The 23,904-nt window shown below is 37.9% G+C and overlaps 1 protein-coding gene across 1 annotated transcript in view; it reads right to left on the bottom strand.

Annotated features, from left to right (window-relative positions):
* Positions 1 to 23,904, bottom strand: part of LOC105238736 — a 254,903-nt gene that overhangs the window by 26,240 nt on the left and 204,759 nt on the right. Inside the window, exon 11 of the mRNA XM_034659203.1 lies at positions 18,481 to 18,552. The gene's annotated coding sequence lies outside the window, so the exon portion shown is untranslated. The remainder of the gene's footprint in view (positions 1 to 18,480; positions 18,553 to 23,904) is intronic.

Genomic DNA, 23,904 nt, shown 5'->3' with positions numbered 1-23,904 from the left:
GGACTCAAGTTTCCTATGTTACCAAGGTAATTTGAAGAATTTCTGATTCCTTAAACTGTGTTCCAAAGAATTATTTAACTTTGCAACTCTCCTTGATTACTTCCTCATGAAGCAATCTAAAGGCTTTCTTCTCCTATCAAGGTGGTTCTCAAACGTGGGTCAAAGTCGAATGACCTGAGGATCTTTTGGAATATACACACAGTGAGGACCACATTCCCAGATTTCTAACTCATAGTCTGCAGTGGGATTTGGACATTTGTGTTTTAAAAAATAACCAAGTGGCTGGGGCTAGTGATGAGGACTAGGTAATGACTGCAAAAGGGTGGAAGGTTTCTTTTTATGGTAATAGAAATAGTCTAAAATTATATTGTGATGATGATTGCAAGCTCTACAAATTTGCTAGAAATTACTGAATTCTGCAATTTAAATGGTGAGTTTTATGGTGTGTAAATTATACCTCAATAAAGTAGATAAGAAGAAAAAAACCTGTGGGATACAGTCAAAATATTAGTCAGAGGAGTTTATAGTCTTTTTAGATGCATCTATTGGTAAGAAAAAGACTGAAAAGAAATGAACAGAGCATGCAACATATGAAATTGGAAAAGAACAAAAATGGAAGGAAGTAATAAAGATCAAAACAGAAATTTGATGGAAATAAAACCTTTAACCCCCAAATTGCTTCTTTAAAAAGACCAACTTAATGAACAAACCTCTAGCAACTCTAATAAATAAAAAAGAGAAAAAACACAATAGTAACACAAATAATAAAATAGAAGTATAACCACAGAAACAGGAGATTTAAAAATATTAGAATAATGTGTGCAACTTCGTAACAATACATTGAGAAACTAGATGAAATGGAAGAATTTCTAGGAAAATATAAATTTGCCAAACTATATACAAGAAAAGGTAAAAAAAAAAATAGGTCAATATCCTTAAAATATTTTTAAGTTAGTCAAAGATATTCCTGCCCCAGAAGTTCCAGGCCCAGATGACAGTGAGTAAATTTTCTCAACTGTTCAAGGTACAGGTAACTTCTACATCTGTTAAACTGTTTTGGAGAATAGAAAGAGAGGAAAATCTGTCAAATTCCTTCTATATGTTTAATATAATGTTTATACCAATATCAGACAAAAATTATACAAAAGAAAGAAATAAAGAAAACATTCTAGCCTAATCCCATTCATGACTACAGGTACTTAGAACCTAAATTAAATATCATCAAACTAAATATAGCAATATAGGAAGAAACAGCATATCATGATCAAATAGAACTTAGAAATGGAAGAATGGTTCAATATCAGAAAATACAATACTTTAATTCATAACATTAATATAGTGAAGGTCATTTACTCATTTTGATAGAGGAGGCAATACTAACACTTCACAAAAATTTTAGTAACCTAAGAATAGAAATACTTAATTTGATAAAGAGTATCTATCAAGAAGTCAATTGCAAACTTTATAGTCCCTGGAATTAGAAACAAGACAAAAATGCTTGTCATCATTAATATTGTTCAACAACATTCTGGAAACCCTAACCAATGTAGTAAGGCACATAAACTTGTTTCATTAACTTTTTCTGTAGATAGATAGAGGCGCACGCGCGCACACACACACACACACACACACACACAGATAATAAGGAGAGAAATACTAGAAAAGATGAAACAAAATGCCATGTTTATGGATCTAAAAAGGATACAAAAGAATTGATTTAGAAAAACTATTATACAGATTTTAGGAAGGAAGACAGGTATAAGATCAAAATACAAATTACTAATAGCTTTTGTAAATACCTATAGTAACTAACTAGAAGGAATCAAAAAGGACCCATTTGTTTTACTGACAAAACTACCAATTACGGCAGAATAAACTTATCCAAAAATACACAAGAGATGAAGAAAACTATAAAACTTTCTAGAAAGTATTCTAAAAGACCCAGAAAAAGAGAAAAACATGCTATGATTCAAGATGGGAAGATGAGATGTTGTAAAGATCAATCACCTCAAATTTAAAAGCTCTAACAGGATTCTTTAATGGAAATTGGCAAGGTAATTCCAAGTTTATTTGGATGAATAGATCAGCAATGATTACAAAGCAAATTATAAGAATAAAAATAATGAGAAGGAACTGAATCCTTTAACAAAGCTTACAATAAAGTGATAGTGATTAAAATAGTGTTATATTGGTGGAGAAATAGATTGAACAAAATAATGTTCAGAAACATACATATGAATTTTAAATTTAGTGTATGAAAAATACATCATTTCAAACCATTGTGGAAAGAATGGACTAATCAATAGTTTGAGGTCAACTGGATGCCCATTTAGGAGAAAAAAATTAGAGTTCTCTTCATACCACACATTTTAAAAACTAAATTCCAAAGGAATTTAAAAATAGTGAAATGAAAAAAGGCAAAACTGTAGAAGTTCTAGAATAAAATATAGGAAATATTTAATAATACTGGGAAAGGTCTTCCTAAGTAAGGTACAAACCTCAGGAGCCACCAAAAAAAAAAAAAAATGGTGGAGCAATGATTGCATAAAAATATAAACCTTCTATAAAAGACATAACAGAGAAAATATTCCTATTCCTAGTATAAGAACAACTCTTATAAATAAATAAAAGGAAACACCCAATAAGAAAAGGGCAAAAAATATGAACAAGTACTCTGCAAAACCCCCAAATGCTAACACTTAATAAACACATGAAAAGATGGTCAGCTTTGCTGGCAATTAGGAAAATGCAAATTAAAAATGAGATCCTATTTTTGTCCATCAAATTACAAAAAGCTAAACATATGGATGAAGTTCAGGTTTGCCTAGGATATGAGGAAGGAAAAATCATACTTTGTGAAGTGTCACAGTGAATCATGAAAACCTATTTGGAGTGACAAATAATTGTCAAATATTATAAATGTCATCACAATGTGCCATAACTATCAAAATTAAAAAATATATATATATCTAAAGATTTATTTATTTACTTGAGAGAAAGAGAGCAAGAGAGAGGGGAGAGGAGCAAAGAGAGTCCTAAACAAATTCCATGCTGAGTGTGAGCCAAAAGCAGGGCTTGATCTCATGACCCTGATATCATGACCTGAGCTGAAACCAAGAGTCTCACTTAACCAACTGCACCACCCAGGCACCCCTCAAAATAAAAACATTTTTAACTCGCAGTTTTAGATTTACATTATAGAAATACTTGCATAAGTGTGCAAGATTATATGTATAAGGAATATTATTTGTAATAGTTCAAACTATGAGACCTCAATGTCAACAACAGGAAAATGGTTAAATGGATGCTGAAATAGTTATAAAATGGAAACCCCTCGGCCATTTAAAAATCAGAAGTCTGAATTATTAAGTGAAGAAATTATGTAATAATATATAAAATATAATATATTAATAATATAACATATGACTTCATTTTGTGAAAACAAATAATGTGTATGCCTGAATATTCTCAAAAATGTCTGGAAAGATACCAAAGATTTGACTGTATTTACTTCTTCGGATGGGTGTGGAAAGAGGTAGGGCGATACTGTAAGTGGTTGGAGATTTTTACTTTCTACATTATAAATTATTTATATATTGTATGTGATCTATAAATAATTTTATATTCATTGAGTTACTTTGCAATAAAAATAATGAAAATAAAAGGAACATATAGAAAAGAATATAAGAAAAGGGTCAATTGTACAAAAATATATTTCACAGAAATTACAATTTACAGCTAGGTAAAATGGAAATAAACTGGAACCCCCCTAAATCCTAAACAAGAAGGAATTTGAACCCCAACTTCATTTTTTATGCATTTGTATGAACTGTAAACCTACTGCAAAATTTAGGGACTTAACTGACACCAGACCCACACCTGTATATTTTCTAGAACAACAACAAAAAATAGTGGAGCATTCAAAGATTCATGCATTCTGTTTTGGATATGGGCCCACCCACACAAATGAATAACACCACAGACACTGATGCCTCACCTCTGGAGTTCATCTAGATTATCACCTACCTTTTCATTCCAGAAAAGCTATTCTTCACTCTGAGCTTAGTTGGAGGAGTAAAAGGAGAAGAACAAGGGGAAGAAGGAAGAAAAGAAGTAGGAGGAAGAGGAGGAGAAAGAAAAGGAGGAGGAAGAAAAGAGCTTTAACCTGTAATACAAATACGGTTCTAAAACTGAATAATCACTCCAAAGCACACTGGTATAAGTCTAGAGATCTAGCCTAAAACTGCTAGTGTATTTGATCTCAAATTAGACTCCAGATCAACATTAAATAAGGTGGCTTTTGCTTTCATTTTGATGCTGGTAGGCTGGGTGCAAGGACCGGGAGGGGTCCTGCAGGACCAGCCAAGAGGGTCCTTGGCTTCACGTAGGATGGAAATCAAATGTGAGACAGCAAGAGATGAAAGCAGAGTTTAGTGAAGATATAGAGAGAGCAGATAACAGACAGAGTGAGTATCCAGGAGACTCAAAAAGGAAAGGAGGGAGTGTCTCTTACATTCGGGGTCTGGAGTTTTTACTGGGGACAGTGGTCTGGTGCATATGTCCTCTCAGGCATCCAGGAACCAGTTAGAACAAAGATGAGAGCCCAGGAGTCATTCCTTGGAGCTGGGGGTCTTGGCGTTGAGATACCTAGCTTCTGGTGGTGTGGAATTCACATATGATGGCTTCCTCCGTCATTCTCACTTGGTTGTTCATCGGATGTTATCTATCCCAGAGAACCATTAGCTCCTTGTCTCTTACAAGGAGGCTATTTACAATGCATGTGTAAGGTGGGGTAGGGGTCCAGGTCCTAGCAAGAATAGAAGCAGGAAAAAGAAGCAAAAAGCAGATTTTTATGGAATCCTTCAGTTTCCCTGTCTCAATTTCAGTAGTTTCTTTAAAAGAGGATATACTTCTTCTACAACTAGATAGATCCAAACAAAGGCCAGAATTGACTAGATAGCGATAAAATTTAGTGTAACAACAGGATTACAGTACTAGTCTCTAAAATAATCAGAGATTTGGCATTGCTTTCAGCTCAATGAGCTTTTCTTAAAACTGATCAACTTGGCTAGAGAAGTTTTATTAATTCGGAGCTTGTAATCTAAGGGTAATTGAAGAAACTTATAGCATGTGATTGTGACTTTATTTCTACTGAATAGTCATATATTGTCTCAAAATCTGATTCCATTGAGCCAAAGGCAGTTCCTCAATGTGAAAGAAATGAGGACTTTAGGTAACATCTGCAAAATCCACCTGGTCAGTTTGAGTCTCAATACCTGTACCTCCTTGAACAAATAGGTGATATATTTGTTTTTCCTTTCCCAGACTTAAGCTCCATTCCCTCACTTTCTGGCCACATCAATAAGAAAATACAATCCTGTGAGCCACCATGGAGATTCTCAAATTATACCTTAGAGGCATTTAATTCCCAAAGGCCAAGAGCCAAGAAAACTTCAGTTAAAAAAAAAAAAACAAATCAACTAAGTTTCCTTGATTTAGCTACTCAACTGCTTTAAAATAAACAAATATTGTGGGGCACCTCGGTGGCTCAGCTGGTTGAGCCCTGGACTCTTGATTTTGGCTCAGGTCATGATCTCAGGTCGGGAGATGGAGCTATGCATAGGGCTCTGCACTCAGCTTGAAGTCTATTTGTCCCTTTCCCTCCCCCTCTGTCCCTCCCTCCCTCCTGCATGTGTGCTCTCTCTAAATTAAGTAAATAAAATCTCTTTAAAAAATTTAAGGAACTAAATATTGCTTCACGTTCTTTCATCTATCCCATACCATCGTGACAATGAAAGGCATTGAGATGAAGAAAATTCTCGTGTTCCACCATATGGGAAAATTTTAACAAGTTAAAAGCACATATATCCAAAGACTGAAACAAAAGAAAGAATAAACTGATGAACCTCTTTTCCTTTGTCTTACAAGAATCCTATCTGTGCCAGATAAGCTCATCGTTATCTGGGGAACATGTAGAACTAAGATGAAGTAAAGGGAGATAGGAGAAAATACAGTAGTTCAAGAGAATGTCTTAAAAACTAATAGGTTTCATACTTGCCAATGGCTGGTGAGCTCTGTAGGCAATTACAAAAGAGGATTTCTAAAATATTCGATCTGCGATGGCCCAAAACTTATGCATAAGTAGTCATGCTTCCGAGATGACTACTTTAGAAGCTAATACTCCCTTTGGGTAAGATTGCTTTTAAAATAGCATCACTATCTTATCTTTGCCTGACCAATCTAATTCTTTAGTATCCTTTAAAATAGCTGATGAAGGAAAAAAGTCAGAGCCATAGTAATAATTACAATTCATTTTTTAAAAGTTTTATTTTGAAATACTTATAGATTCCCAGGAAGTTGCAATTGTGGTATAAAGAGCCCCATGTACCCTTCAGGTATCCTCTTCCATAGCTGTAGTATAATACTAACACCAGTAAATTGACACTGATACGTTACTGTAGATGTACTGATCACAGGTGGTATGTTACTCAGTTGCTGCCATTTTTGTAACCCACATTCATTTGTGTATGTGTGTGGGGGGGTGTAGTTTTCTACAATTTAATGTCATGTATAGATCTGTCGAACCACCACTATATCAAATTCAGCAAAATAATTCCCCGGTGCTAACTCTTGGTTTAGCGCTCCCCAACCTCATCCCCTGTGTGTGTGTCATCTGGTTACCACCAACCTCTTTTCAATCTCTATAGTTCTGTTATTTCGGAAACATAATATATACAGAATCTTACCTCACTTAGCCTTTTGAGATTGAGTTTTTGCACTCAACAAAATACCCTTGAGATCCATTCAGGCTGTTTTCATGTACCAATAGTTTATTCCTTTCTATTGCTGAGTAATATTCCATTGCATATCATACAGATTGTTCAATCATTTACCCACAAAAAGAGCATTTGGGCCGTTTCCAGTATTTCACTAGTCAGGATAAAGCGGGGATGAACATCCTCATACAGGGTCGATGTGAACATAAGTTTTCATTTTTCTGAGACACACGTCCAAGAGTGTGATTACTGAATTGTATGTTTAGCTTTGTAAGAAAATGCCAAACTGTTTTCCAGAATGGCTGTACCATTTTAAATTCCCACCTGCAATATACAATAGATTCAGTTTCTCTACATCTTGACCGGTGGTATGATCACTTTTAAAAAATTTTAGTCGTTCTGATAGGTGTGTAGTGATATCTCATTGTGGTTTTAACTTGCATTTTCCTAATGGCTAATGATTTGAGTATCTTTTCATGTCATTATTTGCCAACCCTACATCCTCTTCTGTGAAATCCTTTTCACATCTTTTGCCCATTTTATAATTGGATTTCTTTACTGTTGAGTTTTGAGAGTCCAAATACACACACACACACACACACACACACACACACACACACACAGACACTTACTAGATATAAGGCCTTTATCAGATGTGTGGTTTGCAAATATTTTCTCCCACAAACTCATTTTTGTAAGACAAAATCAGAACTGGACCATAAGTGAAAGGACATTTGATTTTGTAGATAGAGGATCACACTGAAAGCTATATGACTTTGATGCTAAATCTCCCCCAAAAAGAGATGGGCACTCCCATATATAGCTGGTGGAAGTATACACTGGTTCAATCTTTCTGAAGGGCAGTTGGGCAAAACGGATCTCAAAGTATATGCTATAGATTCTCTTTTTAAAAATATATGCATAGGGGTGCCTGGGTGGCTCAGTTGGTTGAGTATCTGATTCTTGATCTCAGCTCAGGTCTTGATCTCAGGGTTGTGAGTTCAAGCCCTGCACTGGGCTCAGTTCTGGGCATGGAGCCTACTTAAAAAGGGGGGGGGCATGGGTGGTTCAGTCAGTTAAGCATCTACCTTTGGCTCAGGTCATGATTTCAGGGTCCTGGAATCAAATCCCACTCAGCAGGGAGTCTGCTTCTCTCTCCCTCTGCCCTTCCTCCCCACTCGTGTGCTCTCTCTCTCTCAAATAAATAAATAAAATATTAAATATATATACATGCATAGAAAAAATTTAGAAGTACATATTAAAATTAGTTCTTTCTAGATAATAATTTAAACATTCTCCTTTTCTATAATTATTTCTTACAATTTTTTTCAGAAGTTTCTTTAAAAAGTTTTCTTTAAAATGTGAAAACCAGCTACCACTTATTTTTTTTTAAGATTTTATTTATTTATTTTAGAGAAAGAGAGAGAGAGCATGAGGGGAGGGCCAGAGGGAGAAGGAGAGAGGATCTCAAGCAGACTCCCTGCCAAGAGTAGAGCCCGACAGGGGGCTTGATCTCAGGACCTTGAGATCATGACCTAAGCTGAAACAAAGAGTTGGTCGCTCACCTGACTGGGCCCCCCAGGTACCCCAGGTTTTTTTGTTTTTTTAAAGATTTATTTATTTATTTATTTGAGGGGGGGCTTGAGCAGGAGAGGCAGAGGGAGAGGGGAGAGAGGGAGTGAGAGGCCCAAGCAGACTCCACGCTGAGCATGGAGCCTGACATGGGGCTTGATTTCATGACCCCGAGATCACAACCTGAGCCAAAAACAAGAGCCAGATGTTCAATCTACTGTGCCACCCAGGTGCCCTTGCTGTTTTGTTTTTTTTTTTTTAAGTAAACTCTATACCAAAGGTGGGTCTCAAACTCAGGACCCCAAGATCAAGAGTCACATGCTCTACCGACTGACCAGCCAGACACTCCCTAGCTACCATTTGTGATATCTGCTAGGTGCTTTACAGGCATTACCCAATTTAATTTTTGAAATGATCTTATGAGGTAGGTGTTGTTATTCCTACTTTACAAATGAAGAAGTTGAAGCCCAGAGATGTTAAAAAAAAAACAAAACTTTTAAAATGTCATGGCCGGGGAGGTGGGTGGGGGATGGACTAGACATGTGATGGGTATTAAGGAGGGCACTGGGTATTGTTATGATGGGCACTGGGTGTTGTATGTAAGTGATGAATCACTGAATTCTACTCCAGAAACCAATACTGCACTATATGTTAACTGACTAGAATTTCAATAAATTTTTTTTTTAATGTCATGGCCAGAAAGTGGTACTAAAATATAAACTCCATGAGAGTAAGGATGTTGTCTGTTTTGTCCACTGTTGTATCCCTAGGATCTAGAACTCACTAAATATTTTTAAATGATTAATAGGCAAAACCAGGCTTTGTGCCCGAATATGTCTTACTCTAAAACCTCTGTCCAAACTCTTGCTCTAAACCAACATTCCAAAGAAGACTTTCTGCAATTTATGACCGTGACAAATGTGTTCCTTCACCTTTAATTTACTTCATTTAAAATAGGAAGAAATGACCCCCCCCAAAATGAGAAATGTATGCACAACATGAAGACACTCTAGGAAATATGAAGTCACATGATGGGTAACTGTGTTGCCCTAGTCAATAAATAAATTAGCTTGTAGAAAGCTTAACAAACTTTGTAACATTAATATTTTATTTAACATGGTGTTTGTAGCCATTGCTAGGAAATTTTGGATATTTGACCCTTATGAATTCAATTCTGAATTTATGATACTATTATTTCTATGGAAAAACTCAGCTTATCTCATATAATTTTGACTTCTAGTAGCTTTTCTAGAAGCATAGCACTTTGGAAGAATACTTTTTATATTGCTATTCAAAAATCATAATTTATTCCTTAGTAGCTACATAGCCTTCTAAATTGCATGAAATACTATTTTTGGAAGAAACCTGACATTCAAACTATAATTTTGTGATAGGTGTAGCAATGTCAACCTGAATTAGAATAAATCTTCAACTAATGACAAACATCTTATTTCCAGTTCCCGATTAAATTTTACTAATACAACCATAATATCATAATTACTAGATCTCAGCCAAGTTAGTCACAGTTATTAAATTTATAAAAGGCCAAGTTTTTCATACAGCACTGTTAGATTCCCCCACTTAGTGTTGTTGACAAGGTTAAGGCATGAAGAGAGTATTTGAGATGATCTTACTAGAGACATGCCCTCTATGATCGTTTTGACTTAATGTTGTTTTGGGAGTTCAGGCCAGTGTAAGGAGAGAGCTGAAACAAATCTAAAAGAGAGAAATAGTGGAAGAAACAAAAACATCACTATTCGAAGACAATTGATTATGTATCTAACTAAATGCCCAAGGAATCTGCTACAATTTTTAGACCTCATAGAATAATAAATGGCCAGATAAAACATAAAATATAGAAAAGCCATTAAGATTCTTGAATACCAATAATTACAAACTAGAAAAAGCCTAATTTAAAAAAGAGATCCAATTTACAATAGAATAAAATATTGATAAAGAGAAATAGACTTAATAAGAAGTGTTTATTAAAATAATAAAACTTACCGGGCAGTGACATCTCAAAAGAATAAAATACAGCGAAGATGTCAATTCCTAATGTTATTTTTAAATCTAGTGTAATCCCAATCAAAATAAAAATGGACATCTCTTTAAATTTAAAGAATGTTAGAATATTCAGTTAGAAAAGTAAAGAGATGAGGATAGGAAAATATTCTAAAAATGAGAAAGGAAAGAGCAAATGAAACAGAAATATGAGTCAGTGAAACAGAAGAGAAGCTTCGGAAATAAGCCCAGCTGTAAATAAGGATTAAGAAATGACCAAGTGCAATACAAAACAATAGAGATGATTTTTAAATACACATTTGTGGAAATCATTCATTAGAAATTTGAATAAAATTATTTTAGATCAAATATTTCATAACACCCCCCAAATATATTCCAGAAGTCTTAAGTAACTAAATACCTTTAAATTCATAAATAAGTGAATAAACAAGAGTGAATGTTGATCAGATATTAAGAGATACAATAATTTTCTTTGACTTTGAAGCAATAAAAGAAACTACAAGGGGAGGGATCATGGTTTCATACCCAACTTTAAAAACATTTATTCAACTTAAAAATAGGAAAACTAGGTAGAAATTAAAGAATCATGTTAAATTTTTAGGTTACTGAAACTTGCATGGACTGTTGTAACCACTGCACCCTGCACAGCGTCGGGCACATAGTAAACGTACGATAGATATTTGTTGAACAAATATTGCAATAATTAACTACGTAGATGTTGATTAATTATATAAGACAAGGAAGTGACCCTAGAGTCCAATTAGCCAGCTGCAACTAGGAATGATGAGGGCAAATTAATTTCTTTGGCCCAAATGCATAAGAACCGTGGACAGGAGGCTGCCTAATCAGCTGTGGAATGGACAAGAGATGGGAACAGGTGGGCTGTGGAGTGCTATCAGGCCAAATCATGTCACACTATATGCATTAGCTGTTGGAGGGTGATAGCAGCCCACAGGGCACACTGGTCTGGGACAATCAGCAAATGAATGGCTTGACTCAATCAAGAAATCTTGTTCAACTTGGGAGGCTGAGAGACCAGGGTGCTGAATGACAGGACTTAAAACAGCAGACCGAGCTGCTAAACAAAGGGTGTGATTGTGTTTGGAGAGAAGACAGACAGGACCACATACTTCTTGTCAGTCTTTTTCTAGGATAATTATTCAATGGAGTGCAGCATCCTTAAGCACTCAGACTTGATGGTTGCTGCGTTTTCCATCTGAGACAGTCAGAGGGATTTTAACATCCATAGATGATTGTTCCCAGTATATAGTAAAGGAAACATTCATTCAAAATCGTTCAGGAGTAATGGAGTCTGTGCAGTACGGTGTTCTGCATTATTTTTAGTCTACTTTGTGCTGATGGCTCACAGCCTTCACTACATTTTTGCTGAATCAGCAAACCAGTTGCACATCATTTGGATAAGACTAAAAAATGATCAGTGTGGTTTTGTCAAGATCTTGCTTTACTCTTTGTTATTGAAAACTAGTGTTGGAAACATAGAGAACTAGTCTAATGTTTGCTAATGCTGTGAATCTATGTGTTTCCATCTTTTAAGCCCTGCTTTCCCAGGGTGATGAAAATAAACACATTGACAGGAATTAGGAGCACAGAATTGTCCATCTTCACAGCATGTCTGGATCCAGGGTTTCTCTGCTGTAATGATGCTCCCATAGGCCTATCTAGAACAATGCCCATCTGTCACCTAGACTGGAGAATAGTCAGTCCTTCAAGATGAGTAGAAATTTTTTTTTTTTTTTTTTTTTTTTTTTTTTTTTTGCTATTATCACTTGACCAGCACACAGGTTACTTGATGGAATGGGCCAAATAAGTTGGCAAGCCATTCATTTCCTAGCTCTCCCTATAGCAACTTCCTGAGTACAACAAGGGGAGGAGAGCAGATTTTTTAAAAAAACTATTTGTGAAATAGCTGGTAACAATAAGACCAGCATTTAGCACATGTAAAGTAGGTATGAATTTCTAAATAGTGGCAGGATGAGAGAAACTGTTATGTCAAATATTTTTAACTTCATGATCAAATTGGAAAAAAACCAAAAATGATTGTCATCTGAGGCAGTAGAATTCAATTTTCCTTGCATTATGGAGATTTCTCTGAGCAGACCCAGGTTAAACGATTGCTCTGAGGTTGATGACACACTGATTCCTAGTGCCAACAATGACTTCAGCCTGATGGCAACCTTTACAAATTGCTTCCTGTAAATCTTTGTGAGAATAACAAGCAATTCATTTTGCTTGAGAGTGACTTTTAGCTAAGGGACTCCACCCAGCAATTTGGATTTAATAAAACAAAACACACTTTGGTATTACAAACATATTTTTTGAGATGTAAGTTCCCTGCATAAGTTTTTGTAAAAGCAAAGCATTTTCATTTTATACTCAGTGAGAGCCAGATGGATCCTAATGCATAGCCAGCCAACTATTACTTAGTTTATCTGATCAGTTGGTGGGGAAGAGTGGCAGGGGAGGGAAGGCCACTGAAGAGCCACGTGTGTGTGTTCTTAATATTTACAAAAGTCCTTAAAGCCACAACCAGAACAATGGTTGGTCATTCAACCATTCATTCATTCACTTATTCAGCACACAGTACTCACTGAGCAACAGGAACGGTTGTAAGGCTCTGGAGGTACCAGAGTTGAACAAAACAGACACTACTTTTGCTCCCATGGAACTTCTATTCTAGTGAGCGAAGACAAAAAATAAGCCAAAAATTACCCAAGGAAAAAAGTTTTTAAAGAGAACTCCATGTTTTTAATGGGCAAGGTACAGGAATTATTTATTTACAGAAGAGTAGGTATTAGGAGAATGTATGTCTTTGTGACTGGTAGTAGATAAAACCATATCAGTAAATATTTAAGCTTGGATTGCTCAGACACTGTGTATATAATTTATGACCTTGTTCCTGAACTCAGAGAGCTTACAATTCCAATGTGCAAGGTGTTCCCATACATCATGTAGACAAAGAGGAAAGGAAGAACCAGCAAACGCTTTGTATGCCATCTGAGTCAGAACTACCTTGCCTCACAGTCACAGTCAGTGTGAAGTAGGTTTAGAGTCCTTGCACCTCTCAGAACTTAAATAAGAATAAGAGTTCTTTGACACTGTGTGTCTTCTCCTACTTGGTCAAAAACAAAGCAAAACAAAACAAAACCTCCACAATGGCATCATTGGCATGACAGGGAAACTCTGTGTGTGTGTGTGTGTGTGTGTGTGTGTGTGTGTGTGTGTGTGTGTGTGAAAGAATGTCCAATCCACTTTGTTCATTCTACTGAACTCATATGATTAAAGGGTTTTGAAAAAGTTTTTATTTAGGGGTGCCTGGGTGGCTCAGTTGTTAAGCGTCTGCCTTCAGCTCAGGTCATGATCCCAGTATTCTGGGATAGAGCCCCGCATCGGGCTCCCTGCTCGCGGAAAGCCTGCTTCTCTCTCTCTCACACTCCCCTTGCTTGTGTTCCCTCTCTCGCTGCCTCTCTCTGTGTCAAATAAATAAATAATATCTTTTAAAAAAGTTTTTATTTAAACTGCAGTTACTTAACATACAGTGTTGTATTAGTTTCAGGTGTACAATATAGTGACTCAACAATTTCATACCTCACCTGTTGCTCATCACAATAAAGGCTGGTTTTGTGTTTTTATTTGTTTTTTTGGTTTTTTTAACAAGCATAAAAAGAAGGACCTTGGCCCTTAGAAGGTAAAGACCATAAGAACTCTTTAGAACAACTCCTCTGACATTGCAGCTCTAACTCCTATACCCACTAACTCTTTCTTCAACTTTCCTCTTTTCAATGTTCTCTGCCAACTGGAATCATAAATCAAAGTTTATGATCACCTCCAAATATATTGGCCACAGACCTCATGAAATCAAAAATCACTCTATGCTTCTGCTGTCCTTCTGGAGTTCACCAGAACTACAACACTCACCTCCTCAATCTAGTTACTTAAGAAGTAATGCTCTTAAGGACAACCATTCTCATATCCTTGACCACAGTTGCTTATGGTTCAAAACTATGGCTCCAAATCTTTTGTTTCTTTCTAAGAACACTTATTCATCTAACAAACACATGTTTGTGGCTAACATGGGGCTACTGGGGCCTACAAAGACGTTGAGGTTACATGGTTCCTACTTTTATAAAGCTTATGGTTGAGAAGAGGGCAAACTACACAGATAGCTCCAAAACAAGGTGGAAAGGGCCAAGCACCCTAAGAGAGAGGCAAACGAAGCACCATGTTTGCTTAGAGGAAGCTTCTGGTGAGGGGCCTCAGGATGGCAGAACTGTAGCAAGACTTTAGGGGCAGGTATGATTGTACCAGATCAGGGATGGGCAAGCAGATGTGAGTTTACTTCTTTATTTTATACTTTTTTCTCTTCTTGGTACATTATGCAGTCTTTCTCACTTTTATTTATATTCTTCAGATGAGGCTTTCCTAATAAAACTCCTTTTTTAAATTTCATAAACCTCTCTAATTTTCTTCCATTAATATTACTTTGAATCTTTAATAAGTTTACTTTTAATTGGGTATTTAATCTTTACAATGAAAGTTAAAAAGGAATATCTAAGTAACAAGAGCAACATGAACTTTCTTTAAAAAATCTCTTCGAATTTCCATGTTTTCATAAACCCTGAAGACTTTTCCCATTCTACTGCTACATAAAAATAATTGTGCATTTGTTAGAAACCAGTATTTATCATTCTGAATTATACATTTTTTCTCATATGCTATTGCTTTCTGTAGTCCTTAACTCATTGTTTATGTTTCTCATATTTATCCTTCCTAGCAGCAATATAATGTTTTATTGTATCAATGTATCAGAGTTGACTTGCTGTGTTCTTATTTCCCTATAGATATGTGTTGGATGGGGGAGGCCATTTCTAATTTTTAGATGTACTAGTGAGTACCTCCACACACATCCATCCATATGCCTTTTCTTTCTTCTGAATTAACTCCTCGGTCTATGATACATTTTCCAAAGTGAAATGAGGTAATATATAATGTATGGCTAAGGGTGTGGGTGCTGGCAGCCCCGCTGTGCTTAGAATCCTGGCTCTGCCACTTGTCTTCTGTGAGAACTTGAGCAAATTACTTAACCTCTCTGAGACACAGTGTCTTCATTTAAAATATAGGAATAATAGTCGTACTCATCTCACATGATTAATGGGAGAATTATATGAAATAAAGATACAAGCGAACCTTTAGGACTGTGCCTCACACATCGTAAATGTTCAATAATGGTAGGGTTTTTTTTTTAAGATTTTATTTTTAAGTAATTTCTACATCCAATGTGGACCTTGAATCCACAATCCTGAGATCAAGAGTTGCATGCTCTACTGACCTAGCCAGCCAGGTGCCCCTCAATGATGGTTGTTATTAATTATATACATTTCTTGGCATACTGTTTGTTGCATTCTAAAATTCAGTAAATGCCAATTTCCTTGTTTTCATCTACCCAAATTACTACAATTTGGACAAAGTATTCGATCATTTCGATTAATCATGGAATTACAAGCTCAGGGTTGTGAATAATTTTAAAGATTTAGTCTCTCATTCATGTCAGATATGTTCGAGATGCTTTCCAGAAAAAGAACATTAGCTTACAGAATCATCAGATGTCTCCACGTTTTCATCTTTATGTATTGGTATAAGGATCCTACCTTACATTTATTATGTTTGTATTTTTCCATTGTAATAGATGGAGCCCCTGGTTTCAAGTAAAACACCTCAACCTTTTACAAGAAGGAAAGGTAGGAGTACAGCAGGGTGCTTGCTTCCTTCCTTTGTCTCTGCCATCTGCTTTTGTCTGTGCCTTAGTTTCATTTTTCAACCTGACTTCTGCAACCCATCCCACCCCCCCACCGCTGGGAGCTCCCAGGCTTCCTTTGACAGTGACTGCATGTCTTTATCAACTCCACATTCCCAGGAAAGGAGTCTTATTGGCCTGGCTTGGGTCAGTTGCTCACTCCTAAATCCATCAACTGTGGCCAGGGAGCTTGGCCACTGTAACTGGTGGTCCCAGTCAGAGTCATTTATCTGGAGGGGAAGGAAAAGCATTAACCCCAAGGTAGGGGCTAAACAGAAGGGCTCTGGCCAGACCAAATGACGGATTTCATCAACTCAAGTTATTACAGGGGCTTGATATGTTTCACATCTGTTTACTGTTCTTGTGTGAACCTCTATTCTCTTATGTGAAATGTTCCTATCTTTGACCATTTGTCATCAAAACATATTTTCTCTTACATATTTATATCATTACAGGGTGCCTGGGTGGCTCAGTCATTTAAGTGTCCAACTCTTGATTTTGGCTCAGGTCATGATCTCAGGGTTGTGAGATCAAGCCCTACATCAGGCTCCATGCTGGGCATGGGGCCAGCTTAAGATTCTCTCTCTCTCCCTCTGCCCCTCTCCCCTCTCTAAAACAAACAAACAAACAAACAAACAAATTTATGTCATTTCCCTAATGATTTTGGGAATACAACTGTGCAAATATTAAAAAAATTTAGAAAGGCATCAAGATTATTGAAGAACTACTATGTTTAAGAAGTTCTCAGTGCTATGAAAGGTTCAGAGAGCCGCATTACTATAGAAAACTGAGTTTCTAATGGGGTTGACTATACAAATAAAAAAGGAAATAAAAAAGGCTGTACACATAGTCACTCCTCAACCATGGAGACCATGTTCTTAAGAACTCTGAGGCAGAAGACCTATGGTTCAAGAACTTAAATCCATATAACAGAAATCATGTTAGGGGAAATGATACTTGAAATAAGCCTCTGAAAGCCATTAGGATTATGTTCTTTTATACCAAAATAAATATGACTTTATACATTTTACCTTAGTAATCATGACTACGACATGGATATATTTAAACCTTTACCATTTCAAAATACCTTTCAGGACCTTTTCCCCCTGTAGTTTCATTAAGATATTTATAAATCATTTTGTAGGCTTGCTTTGAAATATCCATAGCGAGAAGAATTCTTTCTGGGGTTGGTCCTCCTCTGAATGTTCAAGGTCTTATTTTATGACCTAGTGGTTTCTATCAGACACACTAATATCCTGCCTCTATTCCTTATACATCAAGGGCTTCCTAACACTTATCTGTGACTTTGCATGAGGGCTTCTTCCAGCGAAGCAGACTTGGTCAGGGACAGGCTGGAAGGGTTAGAGATGTAACCCCTCTAGGAGAAAAAGAGAGTTGGTAGAAAAATGCACCAGTTCTCACCGTTTAGTTGGAATGAGTCAAGATGGGGGCCATACAGTGTCTCAGAGGTCTCCAGAAGGATTGGACCCTAACTGACCACAGCAGTAATGTGTTCACTAACACTTTGTATTGACCTCTTAGAGTGACGTATAAACAAACAGCTTGCCTTAAATCCTTGCTTCAGGTTCTGCTTTTTGGGGGGAACTAAACCCAGGAGGAAGTTTGACTCCCAGCTCCTGGTCTCTGCCTCCTAAAATATCTGGGTTCTCAAGAAATGTTGAAGGCTTGAGAAAAAACTTTGAGAACTAATCCCCCACCAATACCCAGAGTTTTGCAGTCCTGGATCTGCCCATTTTAACTTCATGCCGGGTACATGCATTTCTCCCCCTACTCTCCCCACTGAAACCACAGGAAGTGCTTCCAAAGCCCTGGATTATTACTGCTAGTTTTCCTTGGTCCTGCACAATCTTTCATTTCAAAAATCTTTGTCTCTGCTTTAGTTCCTCTCTACTTTCAACCTTCATTTCTCTCTTTCCCATCTATCCATGGAAGGAGTGATGTGCAATTTACATATTCCAGAACTGAAATTCTACAGTTGTTGATAAAATACACATCTGTATGTATTAAATAAGAATTATGTCTAAAAGACTGCGACGGTTAGGGAGTTTAAAATGATGTATCAAAAAGGAAGTAGAAATATAACCTGAACAATCAGAGAAGGCTTCACAGAGAAGTCTGGGACCCCTGATCTAGTCCTATCACCCATTTTACAGATGGGGAAACTGAGATCTGTAAGGTTAAATTACTCACTCAGAGTCTTACAGCTTATAATTGGTGACCAACCACCACTTCTCACCCCTCAATCCCTTCTCTGCTCCATCCATGCTGCCCACTCACCGATTGTCCAGGGGTAGCCTTGCCTCTGCCTTTGTCTTTTGTTGGCCTTGAAGTTTGCCATGAGGACAAAGCCTGGAAAAGGATGAGAACAAATAGCACATTCTCCTAAGCACTCTCCACAGTGCACAATATCAGTTTTCCAGAGCGGGTTTTGATATGGGTTGAAAATATTGTTTTGTCTCAAATCTTAGAAAAAATTCTAGTTGCATGGAATTTTTTTCTCCAGAATTAATCATGGGTAGCATACTCTTTATCCTTGTTCTTTGACGAAGCAGAAAACAAAATAGCCATTGAAGGCGCCCTTTGTTTACCGCCAGGGACTAATGACGTTGTGCATCCCTCCCACCAAGCAGCCCTCGGGTACTGGTCTCTCTGAAGAGTGCTGAGTGCCCAGGGTGCTGACTAAGCCCGTCTCCACCCCAACTTTTGCCAAGGAGACAATTCCTCTGTGTGTTCTTGAGCTTGGTCGTATCAAATATTCTCAACAAGTTCTTCCAATTTCTGTTTTTAAAATAAAAATCAAAAGACCAGCACATTCCTTTTATGTTTGTGCAAATGAAGCAGTGGCAAGACGCTGGTGAAACTCTAGCTACAGCCTTTTGATATGTAACTTGAGTGATTACCTCCTGAAGTCCTGAAGTATAAATTAAACTATTTTTATGATATATTTATATACTACATTTCTTATATAGTATAAATGTACTTACCTTGTCTCAGATTTCAAGATTATATTTTTGGTACTTCTATAGACTGTAGAATCAATATTCTAAGAATGAGTCTTACCTCCAGTAGTAGTGACTCACGCATAATTGGGGATCCAATAAAATACAACCTTCTCTTCCCACACCATGCTTTGTTTTAAAGGGGGGCATCATTGGTGCACTTAGTGTTCACTAGAGACAGTGCTAATCACCATGAAGTCATTTCAGGGAACCCAATGTCAGCTGAGGGAGGCACTGACACGAATATCATGCACACTCTACGGCTCTCATTTTCTGCAGTGATTCATGTGTGACTTGGATCTACTCAGGCATGTCTCATAACAGAAAACACTCCTTTTCTGCAAAGATGTTTAGGACCTGGACTATGTACTGCTGCAAGGCATAGATGTAGGATATCCACGTAAGGTGCTCAGCCTGCCTCAGAACGTGCCTTGGATGTAGTATGTATGTCCCCAACTAGAAAATGAACACAGCCTCTATTCCTCCCTCCCTAAGATCACCTCTCCCCCACCCCCCATGAGGGTCCCTGCTTCTCCTGCAAGGGAATCACTGTAGGAAAAAATTAGAGCCTCTAGAAAATCAGGAGTACCTCAGGGAAAAGACAGAAGAAATTCTAGGAAGGAGGAAGAGCTTGGGGGAGCTGTTTCCAGGAGCAAATGTCCAGCCAGGGATGAGCTTTGTTTTTGGTAAGCATCCCCTTGAAAACAAACATAACAAATATTTTTTAAAAGAGGGGGGGAAAAAACCCAACTTCTAGGAAAGCACTGTGATCATCTGTCATTCTCATCTTAATATGGTTTGGTTCAACCAGATCGCTTTCCTTCTTACAAACCAGCTGCACCAGGAAGATAGAATTTTGTTTGGTGGGGAGAGAAAAGTAGATAATTCCAGAGCATGGTGACCTTCTAGAAGACAGGCAGGGGTGTGTGTGTTGGGGGGGGGCACAGGACACGCTAGGGGAGGTAATAAAAAGGAAGTTAAAAAACCACCCATCACTAATTCAACATGTGCCCTAAGAAAGACATTAATTCTCCTCCCTATGGTCCTTCTCCTTCATCTCTTCCTCCTCCTTATGCTCTCCTTTCTCCTTCCATTTGAGTTTTGAGCCTGTGGCCCTTGTTCCCAGAAATTTAAACCATTATTATTAATACAAGAATTTAGCGGCATTATTCATTAAATTGGCTTTTCTGGGAGCATGCTATAAACCTAATTGCCATAGTAACTCATAATCATAATATTACTAATGACTAATAACTAATAATTATCATGATAATTCTCCTCTGCCTCCTCCTCATCGTCATCTAAGCTTCTTTGAGGAATTCTGCGTCAAGTTTCAAATTTCTGTACACTGCAGCCCCCAGGCTGGACAATGAAAGAATTCAAGGAGAGTGGGAAAACAGACAGGGTGCCAGGGTGCTGAGTTTGGACATGCAGCTTGGGTCTTGTGGCTCAGGGTCAGGCCAAGAGGGTGAGTAGAGTCCGAGATCTAGTCTGTGCTCTGCTGTCCAGGCTGAACATCTGGACTGACAGCAGCATCTGCAGAGAAGGTGGGACCTCTTTTCTCATCTGCACAGAGGCTGTGGGCTGGCCATGGCCCTGAGCCTAAAACAGGCCTACTGTGGACCACCAGAGTCAGTAACAGCATGCACAGGAGAGGCTACACCTTTTTTGGAGGAGTTCCAAAACCAACATTTGGGAGTATTGAGGCCAAGTTGAAGAAAAAGCATTATGGGGAATGGCGGGGAGGAGATGCACAGTCAAGTGCTTAGGTTCAGGACAATGACCCCAGCTGAAGGGCTCCTTTCTCGCTGCTCGCAGGCAGTTTTCATTACATTGCCGTTACCTCTGGTGTCGTCAAGGTACTCTTTGGCTTGTACCATTAATATTTTACCCCAAAATTTTAGAAATTCAGTTTGGTCAAATGCTGAGTCCTACCTGTATTGAAGGAGCCCTTAGAATTTCCTCTTTACCTTCATATATCTCTTTAATTTTCTTATCTTTAATGACTAAAGGAAAATTTGGTCTTTTAACAAGTAATCAGATTTTCCTGATTCTTGATTTGACCTGAGAACAGCTTTCAGCAAAGCTTGTTAGAAAGTGAGCTAAAGTGTGGCTTGTTCGTTCGGAGCCTCTGAAGGACGTTACAGCTGCCGCAGTGAGACAAGCCGGCTTTGTTTGTGCTGACCACGGCCGTGCCTCCTTCTCTTCCTTGCTCTCTGTTTAGCACTTCATCTTTATCTAATCCTTAACAAAGCATAGTCTGTGCAGGCAGTCTGTGGTGAGCATAGCGAATCAGCCTCTCCTTCTGGAATGTGGCAGCAGTGAACAGTGCCTAAATATTTATTTCAAATATAATCTATCCGTAGTCCTCCACATCCAAAGATTTTTCCAGTTGAAAATATCTGTGGCCCTATGATTCACAAGGCTTTTGCAATGAGAGGACATGCGAATGGACACGAGCATCACAGTCACTGCCAAGCCAGCAGAAACCACACAGCTGGCCCTCCCAGGGACAGCAGAGAGAAGGAAGAGGGTCCTGCTTTGAACAGCATTGCCGCATAAGACTGTGCATGTTGCTGGGAGGCCTGTTGTGGTAGGGATGGCTGTGAATGGAGGTGTGGCAGACAGAATGGACTAGGTTATCTACTGGAACAAACAATCCCAAGGGCTCAGTGGCTCAACATACCAAAAGTTGATTGTTTGCTCATGCTAATTGTCCAGCACGGGTAGGCAGGGGGATCCAAGCTGAGCAATTCCATCTCAACACATGTTTTTATAATTTCCTCAGCAGGGAGAAGAAAATACAGTGACTCATGCACTTGTTCTTAAAGCCTCTGACTGCAAGTGACACATGTCATTTCTGTTTCTATTTCATTGGGTAAATTAAGTCACATGTCCACATCTAATTATAAGAAAGGAAAGGAAGTGCACTCTTACCACATATCCTGAAGAAGAGAACGGGAATATTTGAAACAACTCTAATGACTATTGTGGGGGGTCCAGCTGGAAGGACTCCAGGGCTACGTTTGTTTTCTAGGAACTCTCAACTAGAGCAGGAAGGACTATTTCCATACTCATATGTCTGGTAGCTGCTCTTACAGCTCAAGTGTCTTATTTCCAGAGGTAGGTCTCATAGGCAATTATCTAGAGAGAAAATCAGTAAGTCCTAATTCTTCCAAGCAGGTTCACTGTATTTTCATCTTTAAAATAAAGAATTCCATAAGATACAGATATCATTATTGAGACAGAGCTTAAGGGAGTGACTAATTCTTAGAGGCTTCAGAAACAAAACATGCCTCCAGACAGCGAAACACTGATTACGTGAAGAACCTACTCTTTCTGAGTATTGTGCTTCCTTTCTACATTTGAGTCACATAGTGGAAGTGGTGGGTTTTTGGCAATCGTCATGTTCAACATGAACCTCTCTCCAAGACAGAGCATATTGGATCAGAGTGGACTTCTGACCAAAGCCGGGCCAGAGTTTCTTCTCTAGGAATTTAGTTTGTACTGAGAGAAACTCTGAGGAAACAGGGGTTTGACTAATTGGTCTCAGTTGTCTGTTGACTAGAGATGTAACTGATACTGTTAGTGCTCACTAACTATCCATCGGCTCCTCTCCATTTCCTGGTTTCCCTTGCAGTTAGAATGAAGCCATGTTACTAAGTTCTGGCCAATGGAAGATGGACAGAAATGACAAGCCACATGTAGGGTTCTCTGCTGAAAATACCCCTCATATCCTTCAACTTCCGTTTCCCCACCACAGTGGCCTTGGAGGCCATATGATTAGACAGCATAGCTAAAAGATGGAGAGGGGCTATCCATTGCACAGAAAATTGTGACATGAGTAAGGAAAACAATTATGGATTAGGATGTATTTTTTCTTCAGCATATCCTAGACTATCCTGAATAACATAGAACCAACAGAAGAGTGGCTTTGTTCTGCCAAGAATCTGAGAGGGAGAAAAATGACATACATGTGCAGAGGGGGGCAGAATTGAGAAAAGGAGACCGTGGGTCCTAATTCCTGGTTCTAATCCCTTCTTAAGGGTAAATCACATTTCTGTCCTTGGCTTCTGTGATGCCCTTGTATCCTTATTATAGTAAATGCCCTGTTTTTTATTAAGATTGTTCCAGAGTTTCTATCTTTTGCAAACAAAAGTTATAACCTTATGACCTTTATAACTTTTAATACCTCTCATATCTCAGTGCTCAGCATGAGATTACTCATTATACCACGAAAACAACTAATAAATTAATAGGTATGATGCTGACTTAGATTTTTAATTCCTTCATGCCAGGAATGCTAAGAACTACAGCAAAATCCGGCCCAGATGTAATTCCATAGTACAGCCAGCGCTTACAACACAATTCCAGAATTACACCAATCTTGTTTACTTATCCAAAACTCAAATAAAGGTGGATAATCTTTTCAGTTTTATTGGTTACAAATGACCAGCTGACAAGTTACTCAACTTCTGCAATTGTAGTAAAATTCTACAGCTATCAAGAAAGGGTTGTTTGTTCAAGAACAGCTAAGGAATTGATTGGCTCTTCAGAACCTGTGCCAACTTCCTTTCTGCGGGCGGGCTAAATAGTGGATACCTTTTATAGAAGGAAAGCCATCATCCTATGAAGAAAAACTCTTTCTCTGCCGTGAACAAGCTGAATGCAATCACAGAAACTGCAGACAAAGAGCATTTGA

The sequence above is a fragment of the Ailuropoda melanoleuca genome, chromosome 4, assembly GCF_002007445.2.
Source record: "Ailuropoda melanoleuca isolate Jingjing chromosome 4, ASM200744v2, whole genome shotgun sequence".
NCBI classification, from domain to species: domain Eukaryota; kingdom Metazoa; phylum Chordata; class Mammalia; order Carnivora; family Ursidae; genus Ailuropoda; species Ailuropoda melanoleuca.
Note: the sequence above shows the minus strand (reverse complement) of the source record. Positions and strands in the feature narration are given on the sequence as shown.